Here is a 21,922-nt window from a genome sequence, read left to right on the forward strand (position 1 = left end):
TGAAGACACGTCACATTCTCCACTTCGCCGAAAGCATGTCCTACATCGAACAATGAGAAGGCCCCACAAGCTACAAGAAATTGAAGCCATATGGCCTTCTTTTTGTCTTTTAGGTCTTTGGTCAGACCGCCTTCTGAACAAGTTTGATAAGCAATTTCCCGAGCCAAATGTTTATCAGGGATATATAGAGGTAGGACATGTGGAGGTACAGTGCTTCCAAAAACTCTAACATAAGTAAACTATTCTTCCCCGAACCATCTCGTGATGGGGATGATGTTGATTTGTGCCTCAGGAGAGCACCTCGGGGGGTCTTTATCGTACATTATTCTATACAAGGGCAAAATAAGCCCGTGGAAAATCTGATGGAAGTGAGGGGCAAACTAAGAATCCCATAACACCTTATGATAGACATGGATAGGCAATGGGTATTGGGTAGTCCATTTCCAACCCATAATAGGGAATTTAGACACAAGACAAACAGAATCCATAACATATGCAGACAGATAAAAAGGAGGATAGACCCTTTGAGACAAGGATCTTTTAGACCGGTAATTGGTAACAGCCTTGTAAAGATTATCAGAAAGAATTTTGGCCCAATCCATAATATCGGCGTTTGTGGCAGCATCAATTAATGGTAGCCATTCAGACAAAAACTTGTTGATATCCGGCATAACAAATAACTTACAGAGCATGGCCGCAGCAAAACAATATGGAGAGGTGAGGGAACCAATGCTGTACATACCGTTTTTGTCCTTTTTGAGTGGCTCCTCTTTCCTAGACCAATCTTTGGTAGTATCTGATAGGTCTAGGTTCTCTGTCGTGAACTTCTTAACTAATTGAGCATTATAGGTCATTTGTGGTTCGGGAAGATGATACATAAGCTTCAAGTCTTGCGCAGCAAACGATCTGATGAGCCCGTGTCCTTGAACTTTGAATTGTCTGTTGTTCATGTCTGCATCATCCAATATCCACTTGATCATATCTGTATATGGTAGGATTGTGGGTCTTGCCGCTATTCTGTGAAGAAATGAACATGCTAGGTCTTCTAAGGACGCCTCAGAAGAGCGGTGCGAGCCCACAAAAGTAACAACTTTCATTATTCTGGGATTTTCCTCTTCCAACAGCCTGTACATGCTTTCCCATGTTGATATTCCTGCCTCTTTGTTACAGTCTGTGTCTGTATACCAAGGCGCCATCTCCTTTTTCTTTTCCTTTGCTTCGGAGCTTTGAGCGTTGTGTTTCTTTCCCATTTCTTCCTGCGTCTGTGTTTGAATCGTGTTAGCTCTTCGTTCCTGCAGATTACGAGTGAAATGGAAATGATTGATCCAGAAGAGTGATGGGAGAGTTTTAAATGCAACAGATGTATCAAATATGCCACCTTACGTGAAGTAAATCTCTACAAAGGAACGCGTCTTTAATTCACTTAATAACTGACAACTAATTCATTTACTATCATTAAAAGCGCATGATTTCAAGTTAGATTATGGTAAGTGGCTTTTTCTTTGAATGGCGCGCCCGAAGGATTCGTACTAGAGTGATTTATGATTTACTTACATAAGCTTGCATAGCGCGCGATCGCAAGTTTCCCCATCGCAAATCGCACCATCGCAAATCGCACGATTGCAATATCGCAGCGATCGCAACATCGCAGATCGCAGAACTTTGATGTTTGCCAAATCCTGTCGGTTCATTTCTGCGATATGCGATCTTGCGATCGACATTATCACAGATCGGTGAATCTTTAAGTTTTTCTTTATGAGGATTACTTTGTTGCGACGCGATGACATTCTTAACACGAGGATTTTGCGCATATCGATATTTAAAGAGGAATGGAGGTATTTCCTATCTTTTGCAACACAACTTTAAAGATTTTCTCTTTATCATAGACTTAGGTTTTAAAATGTTCAAAAGACCTGCCTAAGCCCATGATGGTAACCTTATCTTGAGGGAAGGAAACTCTTGTTTTTTCTAAAAATTAACTAAGGGTCCCCATTCATTTAAGTATTATGGTCAACACTTAAATGAACTAGGGGGGGGGGGTTGTTGCTGGCCACAACAATTGGCGATTCACTTGGGAGAACCAGTTATCTCTGATCTTCTATTGACGTCTTCAAACTCCTGAAAAAAATTCTCAGAGAACTTAAACTTTATTATAAAAAGATAGAGAATATCATACTTCAACCTGTCAATGATGTTTTGTTTCAACCTTTTTCTATTTTGATTACTTGCACCCTCAACTTTGTCCTTGCATTTACATCGGCCATTACTTGGTCTTGAAAAACATAAAATAAAGTTTCGCCTATGTAGCAGCCTTTTTAAATATGCTCCTTTATTGCAGGTAGAGCCTCTGCTGCCAGTAGGCGTCCATAGCCTCGACAGGGTTACCTATTACCCAACAATGATCCTTTATCTTGCTTAAGGTTATGTACAACTTTTTAGAGAAAAACCCATTTTGACACTTTTTCCTTTTTATTCTCTAAAGAACAATGTCTTGGTTTGGTGGCCAAATTATGACACAGTCATTCACTTGATTTACACTTTTGCTGAACAAGCTGGCTCATGATGAGACCCCTTGTCTTTTGATTGCAACAATCTCGAGTCGTTGCCCTGTTTTGGTAGACAGTATTGGCAAATTCAGAAAGTTATAATATCTATGATCATTATAAGCCGGCTCGTGATGCGACCTCTTATTCTTTGAGATATAGTGTTTCTTTTTGGGTTGTTCATCTGAATGCTGCAATCTCCTTTAGCAGGGAGGAAGTCAAATTTCCTTTCCTTAAGAAAGTTCTGGACGACAATGATAGAGTTCATTTTTGGGATTCAACTGCGTTAAGTAAGTCATTCAAACGTATGACCATTTCCATGAGAGGTAGTCGTAACTGACTAATTTCTCATGATTTTTGAATAGTTCACTTAGCACTCATTGCATCGGGTGATGCTCACAGGGGTGAAGAAGTGGGATTGAAACTAGTGAAATGTGGAGAACGAATCACATAGCATCAATCATCACTTCCGGGGCTTGCACCCGGTAACCAGGACTTCCCAGGAGGTCACCCATCCCAGAACTCCTCTGGCTCAAGCGCGCTTAACTGTGGAGTTTTTCCCCACAATCAAGCCCACTTAGCTTGCTACCCCATTTGCAAAACCTTAGCAAGTATTGTGCCTCATGAACCATTCAAGTAGAGATCCCTTGACTCTTTTTGAATTTAAGTATGGGGGATTTACGCAGTGCATTATATTAGATATCATTTTTGGGATTCAACTGCGTTAAGTAAGTCATTCAAACGTATGACCATTTCCATGAGAGGTAGTCGTAACTGACTAATTTCTCATGATTTTTGAATAGTTCACTTAGCACTCATTGCATCGGGTGATGCTCACAGGGGTGAAGAAGTGGGATTGAAACTAGTGAAATGTGGAGAACGAATCACATAGCATCAATCATCACTTCCGGGGCTTGCACCCGGTAACCAGGACTTCCCAGGAGGTCACCCATCCCAGAACTCCTCTGGCTCAAGCGCGCTTAACTGTGGAGTTTTTCCCCACAATCAAGCCCAAACTCTACGACTACCTCTCATGGAAATGGTCATACGTTTGAATGACTTACTTAACACAGTTGAATCCCAAAAATGATATCTAATATAATGCACTGCGTAAATCCCCCATACTTAAATTCAAAAAGAGTCAAGGGATCTCTACTTGAATGGTTCATGAGGCACAATACTTGCTAAGGTTTTGCAAATGGGGTAGCAAGCTAAGTGGGCTTGATTGTGGGGAAAAAATCCACAGTTAAGCGCGCTTGAGCCAGAGGAGTTCTGGGATGGGTGACCTCCTGGGAAGTCCTGGTTACCGGGTGCAAGCCCCGGAAGTGATGATTGATGCTATGTGATTCGTTCTCCACATTTCACTAGTTTCAATCCCACTTCTTCACCCCTGTGAGCATCACCCGATGCAATGAGTGCTAAGTGAACTATTCAAAAATCATGAGAAATTAGTCAGTTACGACTACCCCTCATGGAAATGGTCATACGTTTGAATGACTTACTTAACGCAGTTGAATCCCAAAAATGATATCTAATATAATGCACTGCGTAAATCCCCCATACTAAAATGATAGAGTTGTTTGGAAATGGCTGTTTCTACAGAGAATCTTTATTTCATTATTGATACCTTTCATTGTACTGACCTAAAACAATTTCTTTACCGAGGTAGCTTTCTTCAGATTTCTTGGAGTTGAAACTAGCATCATATCTGGGTTAAAGTTCTAACGATAATAAAGATTAAGCTTTCAAAAGATTTTTTGTTCATAGAAGCAGAAGTTTGATGTTTTTGACAGAGAAAAGATGTCCTTAGTAAATGTCAAATGCTGTTAACCATAGCAAACCTTATTATGGAGAAAAATATTTAACTACTATGAGAGATAGAAATTTTCTAGGGTTATGTACAGAATAGGGATAATCCCTTCTCTTATTTTTGCCTATCAATTATCAAAAGCAAACCTAACAACCTAGCTAAATTACTCCTACTCCTATTCTAGCTATAAACAGAAAATTAGCTAGGTGAAATGATATTTCCAATGGAACCATCTCTTCATTTTTATTCCTAGCCGTTTGTAACCTTCAAACATCAGTATTAGGATCCTAATGATCCTTGAACTATTAATGTTGGATGTGGGATAAGAATGCATGACCTCAGTTGGAATTCTGTCTGATATTTCTTTCTCACGAAAACTTCTTTCCAACTGGATACCTATTGGATCATCAAAATTAGGATGAACTTCTGTTATGGATTGATGACCTCGTAATAGGAAGGATGATAAGCCAGGTTGTGAATATGATTTTTTAATTTCAATGGCTTTTAACATACTGTTCGTTAAAGCTGAGCTTTTAGCAATCTGGTTTAAAAGGAAATTTTCCATATATAAATCACTAAATGGTTCGATGCAAAATAGATGGAAATTCCCGGAAAGATCTCTATCAATTGGCACAAATGGCCAATAAGTTTCGAAAGGTACTTTCCCTGGTTGATGGTGTTCTGGATGCCAAAGAGGTTTCTTAAGAAAGTCTGGCATTGATTGGTGTTGAAATTGAGAAAGTTCTACACTTTCTTGACACAGCTTATCTTTCCAAAATGGTGGCATGTCTTTCGAATGTTCTTTGATAAGATGCTCAAAATGCCACAATAATCTATCAAAAGTCTGAAAATTTAAAACAAAATCCGATTTTGTACAAAATGGGTGCAAGTGAGAAAGAAAGGGATGATTATCTGTACAAATAGTGTTACAGCACAACTGGGATTTACTTGTAATATCTTGCTTCTCACAAGAACTGGCCAGAATTATGGGATCCGAGTAACTTCGAATTCCATCTTGTGAATCAGAAGATAAGTTATGATTGTGAGTAGGCCTGGAGGTTTCATCATAATATGAATCATAGATCGGGACATTGTCTTGGATAGTAAAATTATGCAAATGATCTTTTACTTTGAAATGAGGGTTGACTGATATGATTTCTGAATTAGGATATCTCTCATTATCGAAGCTTAGTTGAGTTACCTGGGGTAACTCAACAACCTCATCGTTGTCAAAGTAGCTATCGTAAATGATTTTACAGGTTTCCCTATATTTCTCTTTTTCATCATATATTTTCAGACAAGGAAGGTGAAGTGGTTCTTGTTTGAAAATGGCCAAAGGATCTTCTATAACTATCTCATCATCCTGAAAACCTAATGATGGCTTGTTTGAATAATCCTTTGTGTTTCTTGAGATATCTTTAATATTGAGAGGGGAGAAATTATCATCACTAAAAACATCAGGATAAAGAGAAAAATGCGATTCTGGAACAATGCATTTGAAAACATCATGGAAAAATCTTTGTTCATCAGATTCATCATAGACATCGGGCTTCAAATCATACCTTTGTGTACTGATACTTTTTGAAAGAGAAATAGTTTGTTTTTCTAACCTTAGCCCCTGCATTTGTTGATTTGCAATGATATTATCTGACCTTGTATCAAAGTCGTCTTCTGGTTCCAAGGTAGACTTTCCTCCAGCATTCTCGCTTTTGTCTTCTTGCATTAGAGCATGCATGACTCCCAGGCTCTGGGGACTTTCTTCATCATGGCTGATTTGTATAGTCAACTTGGAATCCTCATTCATGTTAGAAGAAAATGAGACAAAGGTTGAACTAATTTCTGCTTGATCAGTCACAGGAGGTAGGGAATATTCAGCATAATCTGAAGATTCTTCATCGGTGAATTCACTTTCAAGATCATACTTTAGACAATTAAGATGAAATCGCATATTAAAATCCCTAACAGATTCATCTTGTTTCCGTAAATAATCAATTTCATCATATACCTGGTCATAGTCATAACAATCAAATTCAAAAATGAAAGCCTTGACAAATTGGTCCCAGCTGTGAATTGATGCAACTGGGAGGTTTCTGCACCATTTTCTAGCTTCCGCTGTGAATGTAAGAGTGAAAATTCTGCATAAAACGCCTTCATCAATTCTCTGAATATCAGAACTTGAAACTCTTTGAATAAATTGAAGAGCATGATTAAAAGCAGAAGAATCATTCTTACCATTGAATTTTACCTGAGACAAGAGTCTTACCACTTCTGGTGGAGTGTTGGAAGAGGTAGGAATGCGGATGCAACTCCAAATAGGAATTTTACGAGCAGCCATCCTGATTCAAATCTTATAATTGAAAATCATTCCAACAGACACTATGTTCAGGCCCTCCTTCTAGTGCCAAATATGTTGAAGCCCTGAAAATCGGGTCAAAAACAAGGGGGATACCCACCCGGTCTGGACCTTGGTTGGTAGCTCCTTATCCGTTTGGTATAGCGGGTCCGACTAGAGATGATGGGACTAGTTTCCCAATCTAAGGGGTGTGTGTGTGTGTAGAGTTGGATGTTGTTGATCTAAGGGTAATTTTAATCTAATTTAAATCCAACTTCTAAACTAACTCTATGCTACTGTAATCTAATGAGAAACAACACATCTAATCTACGCTAACCCGGGTGTATTTCTTCTGTTATGCAATCTAAAAAGATTTCGAACAATAACTGGTAATAAAGATCATTCAACTATCATAAGAATAGAAATCAATTAAGATAAACCATTCTGCGTAAGAAGTTAAGCAAAACAGTTGTGAACAACATATCGCATAATAAGTTATTCATATATCAAGCACAAATAAATGACTCCACCGTACAGAAGTGCCAAATGGTAACCCACACATTCATGCATTAACATATAAACAACTGAAAACTACATATCACTTTAAGAATATGAACAGAAACATGCCAAGAGATAAATGTACCATTTATGATTGATTCCACTCATAAGCTTCAAGCAATAACAATTTACCTCTACTTGTTCTAACATCTACTAAGAGTACAAAAGTGCAACATCAGTAGCAGACATTAAATGCAAACATTAATAAATCTCGATCCATCCATTCATCAAAACCTCCTCTGAGGGTGCAGAAGTGCATGTTCTGAGGACAAGTTTTTGACAAATTTCTGGACCCTTCTCTAAATGCATGAGAAGGGTTAAAATACTACTTCCTAATTCTAATAATAGTATTATTACAAAATTTAGGATGCGGTTTTCAAATGACCGTCCTTTTTCTAATATAGTTAAAAAGAAAAAACAACATTCTTCGTAAGGCTACTTCTGAACTTGGTCCTTAAAGTTGCAAGTATCCAGCATAGGCTTAAGAAGAGTCGGTTGACTGATTTCGGCGCTGAGTTGTGCTGTGAAAACAACATCTATGAGAGCTGGCGCTATCTTTTCGGCCGTGTTTGTGATGCATTTCACCGTCATCCATTGGTTGTGCGGCTTGACTAAGTACGTCCAGTAACATTCCCAATTCAACCTGGCTAATGCGTGGATTGCTCTCTCCGTTGCCTGCGCTTTCTGCTTCCATTCTTCTTCCAGTTGTAACCTCTTTGGTAGATACCTTGGGGTGGTCTCTGCGATTAAATTGGCCCTGTGTAAATTCTCATTTACACAGGCGATGAGAATGCTTGCCTGTGTAGCCGCTGTCTCCGCTGCTTGCTCCGCCTGCCTGATTTGATCGTCCCATCTTTTAAAGAGCAGTTCTTTTTGGTTTTCATTTATCCTGGGTGCACCTGCTCTTCTTCCTTCATCATCATCCTACCAAGTTAAATATTCCATCACCCTTCTGTCAGTCTGATCATAGTCACTCCGCAAATCTACCACCTGATTGGTGATTTTATCGCTCAGCTCGCAATAGTGACTCCACTGTGCTATTTTACATCCGAACTCTTCCCGTTGCTGTAGTAGTTGCTCATTTAAGCCAATAGTTTCTGAAACAAATTCTGCCAGCTTAGGTTCATCCTTATGCATTTCTTGTAAAGTCTGCAATTGTTTTCCTTTTTCGTCGAGACTTCTTTGATAGCCTCTCTGCATCTGTTGAAAGTCTTCCTGCCGCTTCTCGATCTGTTTGGAAGCTTGAGTGTTAGCATTGGCTTGTTGCAACTGTTGTTGTAGCAGCTGTATCTCGTCTTCTTGTTCTTTCAATAGCTGCTGAACTTCTGATGCCTTATCAATAGTTTCAGAAGCATATGCTCCTGCGATCTGAGACAGCTTAGTGAGGTTTTCAGTTGGGTTATTATTGGGGTCTTTCCATAAGGCATCCAACTGTTCGGCATCTTGTGGCAGTGTATTTTCTAGTTTTCTTTTCTTCCTCTGCCTCCTTACAAGTGCTTTGTGTTGGGGAATATAGAATACATCCAGTGGGGGAATTTCTTCTATATTAAGTAGACGCTCAGAAGGTGGAGCGATGGGAAAATGCTTCGTTTCTGTTACACTGCCGACTATGGTAAAGACCACTTCTTGCACTACCCGTGTATTGTTCACAGGTGTTTTCAGGGCTTTCCCTTCAAGATTTATCAATTCATTGAAGGTTTCCCATTCTTTGTCCAATTCTGTTGTGACGAGCGGTGCTTCAATGACAGGAGGGGGACATCTCTTGGAGGGGAGGCGATAACTTTTTGCTGAGACATTGCACTTGACTGAGCTGTATCCTTAGTTGTTTCTTCGCTTTTTCCTTGGTCGTATCCAGACTCTTTAGGATGCTCAGGCGCTCCTTGTGCAGTGTTGGATTTAGATCTGGAAGTGCTAGAGTTTTCGCTGAGGCTAATGCTCGGAGTTGGTTCTCTAGCGGGCAGTCGCAGCTTCTCTAGCGGAATACTGGCCAGCCTTCTTTCCCTGTATAACATGAATCTTTGGAGGTCATCTGGAGACAACCTCGACCGAGCTTCTCGCAAAACTTCTTGGAGCGAACTTCTATTCTGAAATAGATCATCAAACAAATATTTCTTCCCAGAGAACACTCTTATTTTGACGTTCGTGGTGAACTCTTGGGCAATATCATTTGGGTCAAATGGCCTTGCTGTGAATTTAAATAATTGAAGACACGTCACATTCTCCACTTCGCTGAAAGCGTGTCCTACATCAAACAATGAGAAGGCCCCACAAGCTACAAGAAATTGAGGCCATATGGCCTTCTTTTTGTCTTTTAGGTCTTTGGTCAGACCGCCTTTTGAACAAGTTTGATCAACAATTTCCCGAGCCAAAAGTTTATCAGGGATATATAGAGGTAGGACATGTAGAGGTACAGTGCTTCCAAAAACTCTAACATAAGTAAACCATTCTTCCCCGAACCATCTCGCAATGGGGATGATGTCGATTTGTGCCTCGGGGGGTCTTTATCATACATTATTCTATACAAGGGCAAAATAAGCCCGTGGAAAATCTGATAGAAGTGAGGGGTAAACTGAGAATCCCATAACACTTTATGATAGACATGGATAGGAAATGGGTCTCGGGTAGTCCATTTCCAACCCATAATAGGGAATTTAGACACAAGACAAACAGAATCCATAACATATGCAGACAGATAAAAAGGAGGATAGACCCTTTGAGACAAGGATCTTTTAGACCGGTAATTGATAACAGCCGTGTAAAGATTATCATAAAGAATTTTGGCCCAATCCACAATATCGACGTTTGTGGCAGCATCAATTAATGGTAGCCATTCAGATGAAAACTTGTTGATATCTGGCATATCAAATAACCTACAGAGCATGGCCACAACAAAACAATATGGAGAGGTGAGGGAAACAGTGTTGTACATACCGTTTTTGTCCTTTCTGAGTGGCTCCTCTTTCCTAGACCAATCTTTGGTGGTATCTCATAGGTCTGGGTTCTCTGTCGCGAACTTCTTAACTAATTGAGCATTATAGGTCATTTGTGGTTCGGGAAGATGATACATAAGCTTCAAGTCTTGTGGAGCAAACGATTCGATGAGCCTGTGTCCTTGAACTTTGAATTGTCCGTTGTTCATGTCTACATCAGCCAGTATCCACTTGATCATATCCGTATATGGTAGGATTTTCGGTCTTGCCACTATTCTGTGAAGAAATGAACATGCTAGGTCTTCTAAGGACGCCTCAGAAGAGCGGTGCGAGCCCACAGAAGCAACAACTTTCATTATTCTGGGATTTTCCTCTTCCAGCAGCCTGTACATGCTTTCGCATGTTGATATTCCTACGTCTTTGTTACAGGTTGCGTCTGTATACAAAGGTGCCATCTCCTTTGTCTTTTCCTTTGATTCGGAGCTTTGAGCTTTGTGTTTCTTTCCCATTTCTTCCTGCGTATGTGTTTGAATCATCTTAACTCTTCGTTCCTGTAGAGTACGAGTGAAATGGAAATGATTGATCCAGAAGGGTGATGGGAGAGTTTTAAATGCAACATATGTATCAAATATGCCACCTTACGTGAAGTAAATCTCTACAAAGGCACGCGTCTTTAATTCACTTAATAACTGACAACTAATTCATTTACTATCATTAAAAGTGCATGATTTCAAGTCAGACTATGGTAAATGGCTTTTTTTTTTAATGGCGCACTCGAAGGATTCGTACTAGAGTGATTTATGATTTGCTTACGTAAGCTTGCATAGCGCGCGATCACAATTTGCCCCATCGCAAATCGCACGGTTGCAATATCGCAGCGATCGCAACATCGCAGATCACAGAACTTTGATGTTTGCCAAATCCTGTCGGTTCATTTCTGTGATATGCGATCTTGCAATCGGCGTTATCGCAGATTGGTGAATCTTTAGGTTTTTCTTTATGAGGATTACTTTGTTGCGACGTGATGACATTCTTAACACGAGGATTTTGCGCATATCGATATTTAAAGAGGAATGGAGGTATTTCCTATCTTTTGCAACGCAACTTTAAAGATTTTCTCTTTATCATAGACTTAGGTTTTAAAATTTTCAAAAGACCTGCCTAAGCCCATGATGGTAACCTTATCTTGAGGGAAGGAAACTCTTGTTTTTTCTAAAAATTAACTAAGGGTCCCCATTCATTTAAGTATTATGGTCAAAACTTAAATGAACTAGGGGGGGGGGGATTGTTGCTGGCCACAAAAGGAGAGCATTCTGAACGTAAACCATTACATGTTATGGGAGCACAGAGAAATTGGCCTCAAGTAAGTGCAGGTATGGTTCCTTAATCTCCACCACATTTTTTGGTCATAATGCACATCCATATTCCTATTATAACACTCATCACTCTCAACCTTGGCAACATGGGAACCATTATCAGTATGTGCAACCACCTTAATATTGGCAAGAAGGATGGAGAGGGTCAAACCATTCACATCAGCTCTATCCTACGCAGATGTCATCATATCCTCCTAAATATGCACCTCACCATATGGCACAACCATCCTTCCCTCCCCTACCTCAACAAAGTTAACTGATGCCACCATTACCTTTACCACAACCTTTTTGACCACCCCAACTGCCTGTTCAACCAGTACGAAATCCTAATTATAAGGTGGTGAAATCGATCCATTCTGTTGAATCACCGCCTTCTCCTATTTACCAAACCTTGTCGGTTGGGATGCATGATCTTCAATTGAGATCGAGATGGGTAGTCAAACCAGAAAAACAAAAACAACCCATGGTGATCATTGAGGAGAAAAACGAGGAGGAAACTCTTGGTCATTCGAAAAACAATGACACCATTCAACCCATTCCCACACCATCAGAGTTACCATCTTCTTCAAACCAGCCTCCCTATCTAGAGAGGCTAGTTATGGAGAGGAGTGACCCCGAGTCTAGTTTGGATTCTGAGTTGAGGAATATTTGCATAAAGGTCCCTTTGCTTCATGTTATTAAAGAGATCCACATCTGCACGAAAATCATTAGGGAACTTTGTCTCAAAAATCTATGAAGTAAGAGAATAGAACTTCAAACTGTTAGAGCCTAGATTGATCTCAGGCTGAAGGGAGGCAATTCTAGGGTAACCACAAACCACGCTTAACCTGGTAGCTAGCCCTACCAGGTCGGGAGAGGGCTCTCTCCTTGTCAATATCAGTCGCGATGTCTGGATCAAATATTGATTTTAGACTAGGTATAGTAGCTCTAGCATTTTTGATTTGATTTTGATGGTTTTGCTAGATCGAATGGAGAAGGCAGCTTTGTGTCCGGGTAATCAAGTCAGGAATGCAGGGTGTTCTATAGGGCGAGGTAGGTAGGTGTTTTAGCACTTGAAATAGAGTGAGATGGTAGGTCTAATACTGGTGAGGGGCTGAGGAGGGCATGCAAATATCATGAGTCCTCTTCAAATAGTAGAAAACATCAAAAACTAAATGGATTCCCAAGGCAGAGCACTGTAACCAATGTATTCTACCTATCTATCTTGATTTCATTTAGTTTAGAAGAATGAATTATATTTTGGCACACATAAAACATGAGAAACATTGATAACAGAAGGAGAAACTATGCAAAAACACGTTACCACAACTATTCCACAAAAATAGCTGCAAATCCTGGTTTATTTCCTTGCTAAACTGCTGTAAAGATGTACAATGTAGCTCAGAGCATCCAAGAGAGTCCAACCTTTGTTAATGACTGAAAAAATACATAATATAGACATCAAAACCACCTATGCTAGCCATCAGGGGTCGAATTCAAGAGATAAGGAACTATTATAACCATTTCCCAACAAGGAACAGGAATATAGGCAATGGAACAACTTGCCTCTAAAACCATGGAAACTGATTCATTTAGCCCCAAACCACCTCAAAATGATGAATCTACCCTCTAAGGTCATTTTATAATTACATTTACATAGCATAACATCATTTACAATCATAAATTCATCCAAGATGAGAGAAAAAATTCAACTTGTAGAAAAACTAGGCGAAATTTGGATTTTTGAGCGCCATTGGCTCTATGCGTAGCGCCACTGGCAAGGTGCGTAGTGCCGCTTCACAACCACTTTTGGAGGCCTTTCCCTTCACCAAATTGAGCCCAAGATAGCGCATTGGAAAGGTATTCTTGTCTAGTTTCTGGAACATCTTGAGTTTTTTCATTTGGAGGTAATTTACCCCCTCAAAGGTGGAATCCCCCAAGTCTGCTTTTGTGTGTCCAAAAAGAGGCAGAGAGGTCATTTTTTGATGGTTTTTTGACCTTTTGGTGACCAAGTTTTGCTCCAAAATTGCTGAGATTTTTTGGGTTTGATGTTCTCATCATGATGAATCCAAATATGTAAGCCATTTCTTCAAAAAGTCCTCCAGTGAAAAGCGTAGCGCCATCGGGCAAATTTCTGTGTTGCGAAATTTCAAAAATTGAAAATGACCAAAATTTGTCAAAACTTGCCTAGATTTGGCACAAGGCACCACCATTAGTTGCTTTGATGGGCTAGTGAGGCTTCAACCAAGATTTTTAACTTGTCTTGCTCCTTTTTTCTCCTTAAGGCCTTCCTCAACCTAGCCTTAAGCTTCCTCATTCTTATGTTGCAGATCTTGTTACGAGTCATGTAGTGGTAGCCCATGTGGCGAAGCATCTTCTTGTCTATGTTCACCTTCTCAATCAGCCTCTCAAGGTGTATGTTGGCCCTCTCAAGCCATGTTTCCCTATCGTTTTTAATCTCTTTCTCAAGAGGAGTAAAATTGACACGAGCCCTTTTTGCCCTTCGCTTGTTCTCCTTGATCATTTGCAACACCATGAGGACTTGCTTGTCAGTCAATTGTTTGTTTTCATGCTCTACATATTTGATGACCCACTTAGCCCTCTCTAAATTGACTAACAAGGCTTGTATCTTAGCCTCTTGTTCTTTTATGATCATGTCTTTGATAGTCCTTGGATCTTGAGCATCTAAATCAATGACATCAACTCCTTGTGCCTCCTCATGATCAACAAGGACAAAATTTCTCTCTTGCCCATCACTAGGATCCTTCTCATGCATCTTTTTCTTGCCTTTACCTTTACTCTTGTGTTGCTGCCCAACCTGTACCTGTTTAGCTGAAGAAGAAGGCAAAGCCCCTTCCACTCCTTGTGGAGATAGCATTTTCCTGTGGCCTGAAGATGAAGGCGAGACCCCTTCCACTCCTTGTGGAGATAATACTCGCTTGGCAGCTGCAAAAAGTTTCCTAGTGCCCCTCTCATATGTCACAAATATTGGCACTCCAATAGTTTCAGTCTCTTGGACCCTTTCATGTCCTGAAGGTCTACCTTCTTCATGTGGCACTGACGAAAGACTTGAGGGCCTTTGAACATTTCATGAGAAATGAAAGTTTCCCATGGCATGTTGAGAAGGTTCAGCTGATGTAAAACAATGATTTTAATCAAAGAGTAGTGGTAGATGCTAGTTAATTGTCGGGGGTATGATTTCTTCTTTACAATGAGTGCCATTTTCTTGATTTTTCTGAACATTAAGTAGGGGATATTCATCATTCTCACCCTAGTGAAATGCATCAGCAGTGTAATGTGGTAGGCATACAAGAAGGAGAACCTACCTTCACAAGTAAAGTACTTGATGATGATCTTCATCAATGGGGCAAACCTGTCTTCCAAGAATTTAAAGGGAAATAATGTCTTGAGTTTGTTATGGTATTTAGCCTTGATATAAGGCTCATAGTACTCCCTGTCAATGTCCTGACCTTTGTTCCACTTTTCACCCACATTTGGAATACTTGTAGCCTCTGAAATAATAGCCAGTGACAAAGTGAATGTAACTCCGGCAAGGTTTACTTCATTGTTGTCGAAATGTGTCACAAAAAACCTTGCTAATTCATGATGAGATTTAACCCTTTCCACCATTTCATAGAAACTGAAACATGAATGATGTCTAAAACAAGAAATGGCAAAAGGGCAAGCTTGCAGCTCCCTCAAACTGGTGGGCTCCTCTCCATTCTGTTTTCCTCCCTTATGAGGTTTCCTGCCTTATGTGTCTCTCTCCCTGGAACTATCACTATGGGTTTCATCTTCCAATTGATACTTACTGTCCTTCTCCATTGTTGTATAAATGTTTCTCTTGTGGTGAATTGGTGAATGAATGTAAGATGAGTATGAAGAGATTTTATAGGTAAATAGGTGAAGATGAACAAAAGTGGGAATGGGATTTAGGGAGTGAGTCGGGTTTGGGAATTGTGTAGGGTTTGTGATGTATATGTAGGGTTTGGGAATTGGGGAAAATGTATGAGGGAATGATGTTTTGGGAATAATATATGAGGGGATGGGGTTTAGGGAACAACAAATAGATGATATAGGACAACAGTAATGAGTGAGCTTTTAAAATATATGAGATAACTTGGTGAAAATTTGGGTTTGATTTTTGAGAGACAAAACCACCAAAGACTAATGCGAAAACCTCTTTCCAACAAGAATGATGGTGTTACTTACTTATAAAGAGACAATTTTGGAATTTTTGAGGTGAATTGATGCAATTTGGAACGATCTGGAGCTTAACTGCCAGGTGCGTAGCGTACTCACCCAGGTGCGTAGCACTAGTTTGGTGCATACCGCCAGTTCAATTTTACACTACAGAAATTACCTAGGTGCGTAGTGCCAACTCTATGCATAACACTAGCCTTTGCTGCGTAGCGCCAATCAGATTTCTCCCAAAAATACAATGAATGCACCCCTTTTCTCAATAACACTTCAAAATTACGTTTTTAGCTCATGTACTTCAACTCAAACAATGAAATGACGTAAGAGAGGGATGACCTTTATATAGCTTTTCAACTTTTGATTTTTTTATGTTCCAAAACCCACTTTGTAATGTCTATTTGCCTTTTCAAATACTATGTTTTTTGGATGCTTGCTCTTTTGCTTGAACAAGTGAATTGATGTTTGATTTCTTTGACTTTTGCAGTGCCATGTACTTGGAAATATCATCATGTGACTAGGAGCAGCATGAAAATATTAATTACATATGAGAAATAATAAAATTACATCAAATTTACAAATAATATATGAATGCTCTGTGTGGTGAAAAATTTATTAAGCTTACGAATTAAGAGATGAAGACTTTTCTGATGATTATTGTCATCCTCATGTGTCTGCTGACCATTATTAATCAATAGTCCTTGAAATTTAATCACGGTAAAACCCTAATACCTAATGAGATTGAAACCCTAATACCTAAGACCAAATTGATGAAATGAACTGAAAATAAACATGAACCATTGACTGAAAAGTATGAAAATAGGTCAGAAAATATGCGCCATGAGGGAAAAAACTGAAATGAACCATACCATCAGTTGATCCATGACCTAATGGAATGCAACTCATTAGAATGGGACTCCTAGTATGAAATGAAAAAGAGTAAATTTTGATCACTGATGGCAGTGTGAAGACACTGACACTAACACAGGCCATTCAATTTGTTGGCCGAGTAGCCAAGTTAATGACAGGATGTGTACAAATGGAAAAGTACACTGATCTTGGAAACCCGATTGTTTTAGTTCAGATAGGCAATATCGTTGTCCCCAATGTGTTAATAGACCTGGGTGCGTCCATCAATGTCATGACTAGGCAGACCATGGATCAACTTGGGTTGGTCCATATTCATCCTACCCCTACTATGATTGAACTTGCAGACATATCAAAAATCAAGCCAAAAGGTGTGCTGGATGATGTGGTTGTCTCCATAGATTCTTGGGAATACCCCGTGGACTTTATTGTGCTTCAACCAAAAAATATTGTGGGTGGACATCCCTTGATTCTGGGATGACCATGGCTTGCCACAGTTGATGCTTACATTGGATGTTGCTCTAGTGATATGTATATTTCACATGGAGACTCCAGGAAGAAAGTCACCTTATATCCGCCTGCTAGATCTATTCAGGAGATCAAGGACACTTTGTGGTTAGATTACGACAACAGTGATGAGGAGACTCAACCTGTTTCTTTGATCCACCATCATACTGAGTCTACCCAGGAGGGTGAATTACTAGATTTATTGAATAACCTGGACACAATGCGCAATTTTGACATGTTTCGTCAAATCTTTAGCCCGGGTTTTCAAGGAAATTTGGATTCTCAACCCTCCTCATCACTGGTCTTAGTAGCATCTTCTTGCACTCTTGAACCTGAGACTAATCTCTTTGAAATTAGTCCAGGAAAATCCCTACATATCAGTTTAGACCTAGACTTATCTCAATGAGAGCATCTTGTTGATTTGTTGTGTGATCACTTTGATGCATTTTCATGGAGTTACGAGGACATGAAAGGCATACCTCCTGAAACCTGTACTCACCATATTTATATTCAGGAGTGAGCTCGACCTGTTCGTCAACACTAAAGGTGCATGAACCCTGTGCTAAGAGATGTTTTGAAAGAAGAATTACAAAAAAACTTGGATGCTAACTTTATATATCCTATACCCGATAGCCAATAGGTCTCCCCATTGGTAATAGTCTCGAAAAAGGATGGGAGATAGTGCCTCTGCATTGATTATCGAGAACTTAAGAAAGCCACTCTCAAGGATTACTTTCACCTTCCTTTTATCGATTAGGTGCTAGATACCCTTGCTGGTAAAAAGTACTTCTCATTTTTAGATGGCTTAAGTGGGTACAACCAAATTCAGATCGCACCCACACATCAAGATAAGACCCCCTTTACATGTCCATGGGGTACATTTTCTTACCAAGTGCTTTCCCTTAGACTATGTAATGCCCCAACCAACTTTCAAAGGGCTGTGTTGGCTATTTTTGTTGATATCGAGTGCGTTGAGATCTATATGGATGATTTTTAGTGTTTGGTAACTCATTCTAAGAAGCCCTCAAAAACTTAGAAAAATTTCTCTTACATTGCCAAGAGGCTCACGTTGCTTTGAGTGATAAAAAGTGTAGGTTAATGTGTAAAGCAGGAGTATTCCTTGGATATTTGGTTTCCGATAAAGGTATCTAGGTAGACCCGGCCAAAATAGAAGTTATCTTGTGCCTTCCTGCACCCAAAACACAAAGGGAAGTAGAAGGATTCTTGGGACATGAAGGCTATTACAGGAGGTTCATTGAGAACGTTTCTAGGACAAATACTCCCTTTTTCCGATTGTTAGCTAAGGATAGTGAGTTTTTCTGGTCAAGAAATATCCAATAGTCTTTTGATACATTAAGGAAAAATTAGTGCAAGCACTAGTTTTAAGAGGTTTCGACTGGTCCCTTCCATTCCACATTTCCTTTGATGCCTCAGATACTGCCATTGGTGCAACTTTAGGAAAGGAAGAGAACAAAAAATCCTATGCTATTTACTTCATCAGTAAAAATTTGTCACCTGCCGAATTGAACTATACAATGATCGGGAAAGAGTTTTTAGCCATAAATTTTGGTATCAATAAATTCAAACAATCTATCACAGAATATGAAGTCTTTGTGCATACTGATCATTCTGTGATAAAATATGTTATCACTCAGGTTGTTCCCTTTGACTCCTAAGGGAATACGACCGAGGTAACCACAAACCAATCTTTGGATTGCAGGTCCTAGCCTACCAGCAATCAGAGAGGGCTCTCTCTTTATGATTTAGCTTTGTTTAGGTGTAATTTTAGGCTAGTTATGATGTACAGGTTTTTGTTTTGAATTTGGTTGGGTGATGATTTCAGTCAGAACTGGTATGCAATCTCAGAACAGTCTAGACCATTGGGCAACGGAGTCAATGCTTTTGTACAGCTGGAAGTGATTATTGGGGAAGAGGTAACACTACAGAGCCAGATAGGTATCTATGGAACAATTCTTCAAATATGGAATATGATGGCATGAAAACAGTGAATGAAAGGCAGCTAAGGATCTTTCACTATGCTCATAGAGGGAAAATGTGAGAATATTATCTAGGAGCACTTAAGAATTCCAAAACAGCATTCATAATGAGAGAATCAATGTAAATATGAGCAGTTAAGAATTCATGTTTATGATTAATTCTGAAGAAAACATAGTTAACAATAGAGATTGAGCAGAGGGTGCATTCAAGAAAATCCTGAGCTATTATTCTTCTCTATTGCTAAGATAATGAAACATATATGTGAATTAAGCAGACACAGAAAGACAAAACGTAGTTTATAATAACTTATTGTTCCATTAAAAAACACAGGAATTCTGTAGCAGAACGCAGATCATCACTTTCACATCCAAACAGTGCAGAGACCATGAACTTTCCCAGCCATTTGTATTAGATAGTCTAAAAATTTACAACGCAGTGTCTTAGAGAGAAAATCACCAACCCTAAATACGTTCTGTGGGGAGGTATATATACAAAAAATAAGATACAAAATATCTAGATGATGAGTTAATAGCTCATAACTTCTTTGCCAACTCTTGAGGAATAGTAGCTGAAAGAGTAAATGCTGCAGTAAATATTAATGTATTAGCTGTCCATTCTGTCAGAGAATTTTGACTTTTGTGACCAATTGAGTCGGCTAGGGCTGCGCCTTTAAATCTGCATTTTTTCCTTTTCGGGCTTGCTGTCCTAGCATTTTGTTGAGTCACTGCTCCCACCTGCTCTGCCTGTTGTCTTCATGCTGTGCCTGGTGCCTACGTACTCAATTCTGTTGACCTGTAGATGACCTGAGGTTGACCAAAAAGAGAAGGACTGAGATCACTTTGGAAAAATTTCCAGCATTGCTCGCCACCAATCTTCTTTAGGCAATTGATGTCTTCGTATCTTTATTAATGTCTCATCTGCCTCGATATACTTGTAAAAATTGGGTGGGACCTCAAACAAGTGATTGATTTCAAGCTCAATGTAAAATAAATTTTCCAGCTTATCATAAAGGCTCTGTCTTGATGGAGGTCCTGTTTCTTCTGAGGTACTTGAGGATGCTGTGATCTGATTTAAAATAAAGTTACTCATCCTGGTGGCATACTGCTCACGGGTCAGCAGTCTTCCAGCGCTGGTCAATAGGTTGGGCAATCCTTTGCCTTGCAATGCTCCCATCCTCAGCTTGTAATCATCTACCTCTTCCTGCATTTCTTGACACTTTCTCTCCAAAATTTGTACAAAATTTCTAAGGGTGAGCACCTTTTTTGCTGTTAGAACAGTTTCTGTCCTATTACTGATGTCTAAGGCTGCCAACTCCTCTTTGGTGTGAGTGTTCAGGAAGTGAATCATTTTGCTAGCCTGCTCATGTATATTTCCCAATGCTGCTCTAGCCTTTTGACTCTCAATTTGCGCTAGGCCTATTAATTCAATCTGTTCATGCATAGTTCGGATTGATTTCCACTGTCTAGTGATAGAGTGGTCAATTCTGGTCCACAAAATCTTTTTTATTTCAGCTAGATTCTTTTCTAAATTCAGCTCCTTCTCCAAGGCCTTTATTTTGTCCTTCAGGGCCTTAATTTCCCTTGTCTGTTCAGCTACTGTCACCTTGGATTTATCATATTTTCCTTCTAGATCGGCCAACTTTTCTTTGGCCTCTTTTATCTCTATTGCTTGAAGCTCTAGCTCCTTGACAGCTTTTGTCAATTCATCCATGCTCATGCTAGACTCAAGAGCTGTTGTTGTTGCTGCTGTAGCATCTGTAGCTGTTGTAGTTGCTGAAATAATAGGAGGGGTCACTGCCGCTTGTGTAGGTGGAATAGCAGCAACAGTTGGAGTGGTTTTAGGTGGCTGGGAGGTCAAATCTCCCTGCTTGCCCTGCAGTTCTCTCTCCAACTCTCCCTCCATTTGAACTATTCTCTGGTTCATTTGCATTAGCAGGTCCATTGTATCCTCAGCTTCTTTCTCTTGCACTAGTTCTACTGTTTGTGGGTGCATAGTTGAGGAGAGCCTCATTTGCATTTTCAGAGTAGCAATATCATCCTCCTTTTTCTTCATTAGGGCCTTGATAGCTTTGGTATTCTTAGGATCATGCCCCAGGTCCACAATAATGTCCTCCAATGTTTTAATTCTGTTGTCTTTGGCTGTGGAGGACATTCTTTCCAAATCAAGTTGAGTATTTGTGTTTTTCAAATATTCTTTCAATTCATGGGCCAGTGTGGCCTTGTCTGCCAGTGTGGCATAGACCATTTCCCCTGTTTGCTTGTGCAACTCTATTTGATCCATGGGGTGAATGTCCTTGGCCAGGACCTCTAAATTTGTCTTGACATAGTCTGCAGCTGTCTGAGGCTGCTGAAACTTGGGCTTAAAGTGGCTGAGAATCATCTTTTCTTCTTTGATGTCATATGCTGCCATCAACCTTTCCTGCTTGGTAGGTGTTGCCTTAAGAAATTGGTCATACAATTGTACTCTTAATAGTTCAGTTTGAGCCTTAATTTCTTTAAAGGTGGCTTTGATGCTAGCTAGCCTCTTACTTTGCTAAGTAGAGGAAGACACCTCCATGCCATGCTGTCTGTCTTGCTCTTATTGGAAAGAGCTTGTAGGTGTTTGTTGACTCCCTTCTCTGTCTCTCCTTGGACTTCCAAGGATTTCCTCACTAACTTCCTCCTCAAATGGAGGATCAACTCTTTGCCTTTTAGCTTCAGGCTGCTGTGTAGACCCACTAGTAGGTGTGGAGTCTTCTCGGTCTCATTTTCTGCCTCTTTCCTCATAGGCAGGAGTCTGTAAAGTAGGAACTTGTGGTGCCTATATTTTCTATGGAGGAACCTGCC

At 39.8% G+C, this 21,922-nt stretch overlaps 1 pseudogene; it reads right to left on the reverse strand.

Moving 5' to 3' along the window:
* Nucleotides 1-20,537, reverse strand: part of LOC149209714 (uncharacterized) — a 92,549-nt pseudogene extending 72,012 nt beyond the window's left edge.
* Between the last annotated feature and the right edge of the window lie 1,385 nt (nucleotides 20,538-21,922).

The sequence above is a fragment of the Pinus tabuliformis genome, chromosome 1_2, assembly GCF_031772625.1.
Source record: "Pinus tabuliformis cultivar Carrire ecotype Pingquan chromosome 1_2, CPIR1, whole genome shotgun sequence".
NCBI classification, from domain to species: domain Eukaryota; kingdom Viridiplantae; phylum Streptophyta; class Pinopsida; order Pinales; family Pinaceae; genus Pinus; species Pinus tabuliformis.